The following is an 8,079-nucleotide window of genomic DNA, read 5'->3' on the forward strand; positions in this document are numbered from 1 at the left end:
AAATGGGTTGCACTTAGACTTATGGAAGTTTAATTTGTGATTTTTTTTTTGTTTTATTTTGTTTTTTGTTTCTAATCTTGATGTAAATTTACACTATTTATAAATACATATTTATTGCTTGAAAATATTTGTCGATGGAATGCTGTTATTTTTTTTTCCAGAATACCTGCCATTACATTTGAAGGAGTTTTGTCATTTTAACACAACTCCTCTTACATTTTCTATATATAAATATAAATAAATATATATATATATATATAAATATAAATAAAGTTGCTTAGCAAGTATTGTACAGAAACAGACATTTAAAATTGTTTTATTGTTTGAAGAATGTTTTATGAGTCAATAAACACAAAGTTGTCAATTTATTCATGCTTTTTTTTTTATGTATTCATCTGAAAGGTGACTTTAAAGTAGACAGGCCTGAAACCCAGCAGACAATGTAGCTGTAGACGGACACACACAGGATCCTACACTGTATGCCAGGTCCAGAACTAGTCCCAAGTGAGGAGTAACCAAGCGTCTGCGACAGTCCTGAATTCTGGGACCGGATTGGTCGTCAGCAGAGACCCAGTAGCCAGATGTAGCTGCTGCCAGCCCCACAGGATCTACACTGACTACTGAGCAAACGCTGGGCACCCGCTGGCTCCTCCGCTGCTCTGATTGGGCGCCTCGGTCCAGGCGGGGGAGATTTTAATGAGCAGGGAAACGACCTCAAGCTGATGTAAGTCTGCCGAGAAGGGCGTGTGCAGCTCGTAATGATGCAAAAACAACTATTTCTGCCAGTTTGTTTGTTTTTTTTTTTTTTCTTACAAAAACACAATCGCAAAAGTTGTGAATACAGATTTTTTTTTTTTTTTTTTAAACAACCAGACACCTATTTCCTACTTGCACCTTCACCTACATATGTCCTGGCAATTTCCTCCCTCAGCAACACGCATGAAAAAGTTATTTGCTGGTGTCGCTTTTTCCAAGTAAGAGTGATACAGATCTGATTTCACACTTCCTGCAACAACCCCGGATGAGGATATTGTTCTTGACTTGTTAAAGCAACCTGACTTTATGCATCTGTAGCGCTATGCTTGCTGAATTTTTGCAAAGCAACGACGGCAGAATTCCCAGGATTTTTTGTTGTTTTTTTTGCCCAAGAAAACTGACATGTGCTTTTTTAGCATCAATATGGAGGATTTGGTAAGTTTTTAAATAATTTAAAAACAAAACATTACATTACTCCAGAAAATACAATTTTCTGGAGTACGTCCTCATTCTTCCATTTTTCAAAAATGGGGAACTCCTCTATTAGTGTTTTTAATAAGGAGACAATGGCTCTCTGCCCAGAGTGGCATAATCTGCACAAAATGTTTTAGTTACGCCTCATATGAATTGCATTTTGTTCTAATTTCAGCATGTTCAGTGAGTGGGGAGCAGCGCCCCCTGGTGGTCACTGTAAAAAAATAAAACTACACCTCAGCTGGCTAATGATGCTTATGTTGGTCTACAGATGAAAAATAAATTAACCTTTATAAACACTATTTTGACCCAGAAATGCATGTTGATAATGAGCTAACTCTCTCCTCCTTTGCTTTTCAGTGTTTAAAAGGTTTTCTCCAACTCAAAATGGCCGAAGGTGGACGGATGCTGCAGAAGTTCTCCATCTCCTCTCCTGCAGTCAATTGTCTGTCCTGAAAGAGAGAAAAGGTTGGACTTTTTACTGTAAAAGCACACACACAAACACAAAGGAATTAAAAAAAGACAAGAGTTATAAAACACTTAAAATCAGCTGAACTTTGCTTGTACTTTCGCAGCTTTTTCTCGAGCGCTTTTGCCTTTCCGCCCACTGCCACTTTCATTCTGGTGGAAGCTCACGGGAACAAAAAGCGAGTGTGGGCTGAGAACTGGTGATTCTAGGAAACGAGGTGGCAGTTTTTTAATGTGAACGTCAGTTAAAGAAGACGAGGGCTTCCTGTCGGCTGTCTGTAACAACAAAGGCAGGAAACATGCCGTTTTTTTAGCTATACAGTGACAACATGTTATATGGGAGGGCAGGAAAGGGGCATCTGGCAGACTGGATGTAGCATTATTTAGAAAGTCGAGTGTTTTCCTTCCCCTTTTTTTTTGCCTTCTTTCACTATGTTGAGTTTGTTTAAGGTGCTTAATGGCTCTCTCGCCTCAATACGTCTCCTCTCCTTATATATTCCACCTATGTGCTTTGAAATTTGGCAGCGCTCCAGCCGAGTGGTATGTGAACTCCATTTGGCCTGGACCTCGAAACCAGCCCCAGCCACCCCCCCCGCCCCTCTTCGTCGTCAAATCCGAACCGCTTAACAATGTCTCCCTGTGTCGCAGTGGGGATAAAAAAATAAAAAAAACGAGAGAACGAGCGGCAGAGTGATCAATGTCTCCACCCGACCCCCTTTTTCCTTCCTCGCGCCTCCCTTCATCCCTCCTCTGCCTGCTCTGATGTTTCCGCCTTTTTGTGAGAGGCACACAGGTGGCCCTGACTGCTAATTTTAACCGGGGCCGATTGTCGGCCTGCGTTTCCCACAGCTATGTATAGACGGCCGCGGTGAACCAAGTAGGTCAGTGTGCGACTTGCACACATACAGTACGAATGCAAACAAAAGCACGACGCGAGAGGGAGTCGGGGTTCGTGGGGGTTAGGACCTCTTAAAGTCTGTCTCGACTTGTCCAGTCCGCCAGCCCGTCACTGTTGACAGTGATTTCCATCCCGATTGGCTGCTGCTGGTAGCCAATGAGAGAGCCAGATGTTACCCATTCATAAAACCCAGGGTCATTGAAGATAATGTGGTATTAAGACACGTGCGGGGAGCAGGGGAAGGAGAGGAAGTGGCCGCTTTTTTGTTTGCGCAATGCAGTTTCACCACGTCACACATCGCATTATGAATATGAAATATAAACCAAAGAATGGAACATTACATAAAAGCAATGGAAACAAATATTTAATCTATAAATGTTTTTAATCGTGGCCTTAACAGTCTGCTGACTTGGCTATGCAACAGATACCCTCAACAAAGAGTTTAGACCACAAAGAGAGAAAAGATTATTGCTTTCCGATCACATTCATGGAAAGTTTCGTGGAAGGAAAAACTACTTGGAAAAGTATTTTGTCTGAAGGATGCCGTCAAAGCTGTCAGGGCTTCCATTATGTCAGGTTGATAGCCTCTTTGCCATTCTGCACTGATGCATTTATTCATGCAAAAAAAAAAGGAAAAAAAGCCCCAACTAAGTACTGAGTGCATAAACTGTGTATTTTTCACTAGGCCCACATTTCAGAAGCAGATCTGAATCAGGGTCATGAGCTTCACTAATGTTCATTCTGTTGAATCCAGGTTTTTTTTGCATCTATTTTGCCGCTTTTAGTCCAAAAATGTCCAAACTCGGCCAACTGATCCGACTTTAGCCAACTGAACGTGTTCCTCGCTGTCAAACGACATTCCTGTGTGTTTAATAAGGAAGGAATCCGCAGACAAATTCCGATGTTTCCCAAATTCCAGAGCTTAAGTATAGAAATGTGCCACCGTGTCACAGTGCAGCCTTAACAATGGCCTCCAGAAGAATCCATTGATACGAGGTGAATAGATCTCCACTCAGCCTTCTACTGATCAGTTAATCAATAACAGTTTGCAGTTACTTCAGGACCTTGAAGGGAAGTAATTAATCACGGCGCTTTCCGGGGATGTCAGAACGGATCTGCGCCGTAAAGCCAGCGTGGTTTGATCAGATATGGCCAAAAAAAAACTAAGAAAACAAACAGCATAGCAAAAATCTAAAATAAAACCTGTTTTAGAAGCAAAAAGCAAAAGAAAATGTTGATGCAGTCCATTTTGTAGCAGCTCAAGACAGTATGTTTGCTGTCTGCACAGACAGAAATCGGATTATAAATTATGCAAAACTTTGACGCATCATAGAAGGTAATCTGGGAAGTTTTTTGGGGGGGAAGGAGATTTAAAATTTAAAGCTCTACAAGTCTGAAATTCTTAAAATTTGAAATTAATTTTAAGAACGGCCAGCAAGCCTCTCTTTTTCTTCCATCCGACGTGGAAATGTTGGTGCATGTTTTTGTGATGGGCTAGATAGCCAAGTTAACACACAAACACGCACACAAAAAAATAGAGGTGCTACCCGTTGCTATGGTAGCGGCAAGTAATTAGCACAGAGAGAGAAGGACAGAGGAAGAGGGGGAGCACGTTTTTTTTCCCCCCTTCTCTGTTTTTTTTCTTTTCTTGCACGAGTGGGATGTTGGCCTGCTTTCAGGAGGAGGAGGAGGAGGAGGAGTTGGATGAATTAACGCCGCAGGTTTCAGGTGTTGCAGACGACAACAGTCACAGATGAGCTGGATAGCGAAATTGGCACTTTTTCCCTGTTCCTCCTTCCCAAAAGCCTTCATCTCATGTTTACACAGAGAGGAGGTGGAGGGGAGGAGGGGGGTGGATCTGGGTTCAGCTGTTGATCTAGATCATGCTGCTACAGATCCCCCCAAGCCCCCCTCCTCATCGTGTACAAACGGATGTGTCTGTCCATCTGTTGATCATGTGATGCTTTCTTTTTTTTTTCTTTTTTTTTTGACAAAGATGATACAAAGACAGAGATATAGGTGATGATTCCCCCCCCAAAAAAACTGTCAATCTGAAAGTGCAAAGAGACTGTTAAAGGTCCAGGATTCACTTCCTTCATCAGTCTGCTCCAAAAAAAACCAAACACACACACACGCACACACACAAACACTCTTATAAAACAATGCCTTTGTGCATTCGCTCCCTCTCCACTGAAAACGCCCACACACTTTTGGGAGCAGAATTTGCCCCCCTTGCTCATCGAGCGTCGAACGTCTCCCTCCGTCGCCGCGGCTAATGGCAGCCGGGAGCCCACGGGCGCCTATATTGCTAGGAACAATTATGCAGATGTGCGCTAAAACCACTTTGGTGCCATAATCCGACAATCAGTCCATTATTGTAATTGTCGTTACAGGCGAGTGGGCGATTATAGGCTTCGACTGAGACGCCGAAGAACAGGCGGAGCGGCGTTATTTTTTTTTTTCTTTCTTTTTTTTTTTTTTGTGTTTTTTTTTTTTTTTTTTCAATGCAAATCTGATGGGGGCCCATTTAATGTGTCAGATGGAAAGTCGCTGCATTTCAGAAGTTCTGCTGGGGCCGGGCAAGGGACTTCAATGAAAAGACGTTCCACAGGAGGCTCATGGCAACTTTGATCCGGAAAGCGCCTTAAATGGATTCCCACGGTGGTGGCAGCATTATGCTTTTCTTCAGCGGAGATGGGGAAACTGACTCAAGTGAGCGGGAAGATGGGATAGTATCTGTTTAAGGCTGTAAAAGGTTAAAGACGACACTAAACATGTAATTAGTGCTAATATGGAGTAGACCAGCTTTTTAAAATGGCCTAATCAAAGTCTAGACCTAAATTAAATAGTTTGTAGCAAGTTTTTTGGGGGATAGCCATCACTTATTTTTCATTGTATTTCTTTAGAGTTAAACGCATGCCACACACACACACACCATATTTTGCTCGAAGCTCAGGTGGGTCAAAGGTCATTCTTGACTCCATCTAATTAGTTTGTGTACAACTGACCGCTCCGTCCACTGGCGAAGCGTCAGCTGAGAGCTTCAGGGTGTCATGTGGCGACACGGGGCAACATGTCAGCAGGAAAATAATAAAAATAAATAAATGAAAAATGTGGTCACCTTAAAGAGGAAGGCGAGGAATGTTTCTCCTCCTCCTTCAGCTCCTCCTTCTCCCCTTCAGTCATGGGTTCTCCACTGGCTAATCGCATACCAAAAAACACAAGAATTTCTGCCTCTCTCCAGGCTGGGACTGCCTCCCTCTCTGCCCCCCTCTGTCTGCATGTTGTTAGCATAGCTTAACGGGGGCAAGCCGGAAGCTGCACACCAGTGATGGTGTTGAGAGTAAAAGCGTTTGGTTCAGTCAGAATGGGTTTAGATGGCCGTTTGGCAAAATTAGTTGTCTTTTTCTTTTTTCTATTCCTTTCAAAGTTAAATCATGCGATTAAAAAAAATTTGGATTGATTTCCAGTTGGTGAATGCAACATATTGTATGTAGGAGATAACAACTGTGCGAGAACCGCTTTTCAGTGTGGAGATTGAGACTGAAAGTTTAATATTTTCAGTGTCAATAAAGTTCTTTCTTTCTTTCTTTCTTTCTTTCTTTCTTTCTTTCTTTCTTTCTTTCTTTCTTTCTTTCTTTCTTTCTTTCTTTCTTTCTTTCTTTCTTTCTTTCTGTCTTTTTGCTTCCTAATGTTTTGTAGTCCAAAAAAAAATAAAAATAAATAAAATCTTGCCGCCATCTTTTCCAAGCCTCCATCTAATTATAGATCGCATCGCCAGCAGATAACAGGAAGGCTAAGTGACAGCAAAGTTGCTCTGTTTTATCCTTTTGGTCATTCTACTTCTGTCTGTTGTGGGACATGTTTTATGGGAAGTGTTTTTTGTGAAAAGTTTAGTGGAAGAAAAAAAACTGTCATAAAACAAATGTGTTCTGTGACATTATCATCTTATATTTATCAGGAAGTGAGAAGAAATGAAGAACATCTCTGAATGGTTGAAGGCTAACAGCTAGCCAGATGGCTCTTACGTCTTAGCTACGCAAAATGATTCAACATTTAAAAAAAATGGTGCTACAATGTATAAGTGAAAATGAAATAACTTGTGATTTAATAGGCCATAGCAGAACATATTTGTATTTAAAATCATTTTTACAAAATCTTTTGTCACCTCTTCTAGTTTGCTGAATTTGGAGTGTTATTAGCTGCAACAAATACATACAGCTTTTAATCTGAACTGTTGAATTCAGTTCAATTTTTTTTAAATGTAACTTAAAAGCACGTGCGCCACAAAAGAAAAATCATCTCTTTGTTGGACGCGCACTGCTCTTTTATTTCGAAAGGCTTCAACCGGAAGCCTCGTTGTGACCGCGGGCCGCTTGACGGCGGTGGCAGCGCTTCTGAGAGCGGCTTTTCAGAGCGATTCCCAAAGTGCTCCTAATGTGAAAAATACAGAGAAAACGCCGGGCGCATTCCTGAGACAGGCATGCCAAACCGAGACAGACCGAGCTCCGATGGCTGTGTGTGTGTGTGTGTGTGTGCGCGCGGGCACACGCGCGCCCGAACGCACAAACCGTGCGTCTCTGCGGGGGTGGAGGTCTTGGAGAGACCACACACTTTGCGCATTGCCCCCGCCACACACGCACAGACACACACACACACACACACAGACACAAAATCGCACTCCAACTAAAGTCACAAACTAACAAAAAAAAGTGAACATAGAATAAAAAAACACCTTAAAGTGAACGGTTTTCGGTTAGAAAACTACTTTCAACGCGTTAAAAATAAGAGCTCTCTTTTGGACTCGGGAGGGACTGAATGTGCTCCCTGGAGGTCCCCGCATGGCCAAGGCAAAGCAGAGCCGAGCAGAAGAAGGGGAGCTTCAGCCTCAATGGACCCCCCCCCTCCTCCCCTCCTCGCTTTCGAGCCCGGTGGTAAAATCGGAACCGCGAATCCCGACTGGTTCTCACGCTTTTCAACCCGATCACACGCCAGCGTTGCGCAATCTGCACGAAAAGAAGGAGCGAAGAAGCGGCGAGGGAGGATGATAATTTTTTAAAAAGTGTGTTAGTTAAACTTCCCCTCGTTTCTCGCACCCCCCCCCCCTCTCACTTCCCCCCCAAAAAAAGGACAACAGCCGACCGAAGATGGAGAAAGTTCCTTCATTCAACCCTCCCCTGGAGATAAAGTGCCCCGTCTGGGAGAAGAAGCGGCTCCACTTACCGTGACTGCGTCTGCTTGGCCGCATGTCCCCACGAGAGTGATGTGTATGTGCGTATCTGTGTGTGTTGTGTGTGTGTGTGATGTGTGTATGTGTGTGTGCGCACAGGACGCATGCCGACACCAGCGGTCGGAAGCGCAGCGCAACACGTCAACGCGTGTTGCTTCCATATTATGAGAGGGAGGGGGGGATTGTTAAAGCTGCTGCCGGATTTAGGGGTGCACAAACATGGGGTTCGGGGACCTCATGGGGTTCGGGGACC

The 8,079-nt window shown here is 43.3% G+C and overlaps 1 long non-coding RNA gene across 1 annotated transcript in view; it reads right to left on the bottom strand.

The window, feature by feature from the left end:
• Window positions 1-375: 375 nt before the first annotated feature.
• The window catches only part of LOC103147100 (uncharacterized), a 9,027-nt gene continuing 1,323 nt past the window's right edge, over window positions 376-8,079 (bottom strand). The window contains exon 2 of the long non-coding RNA XR_477234.2: window positions 376-1,682. This is a non-coding gene — a long non-coding RNA (uncharacterized LOC103147100). The remainder of the gene's footprint in view (window positions 1,683-8,079) is intronic.

This window comes from Poecilia formosa, unplaced genomic scaffold (assembly GCF_000485575.1).
Source record: "Poecilia formosa unplaced genomic scaffold, Poecilia_formosa-5.1.2 Scaffold174, whole genome shotgun sequence".
Lineage (NCBI taxonomy): Eukaryota > Metazoa > Chordata > Actinopteri > Cyprinodontiformes > Poeciliidae > Poecilia > Poecilia formosa.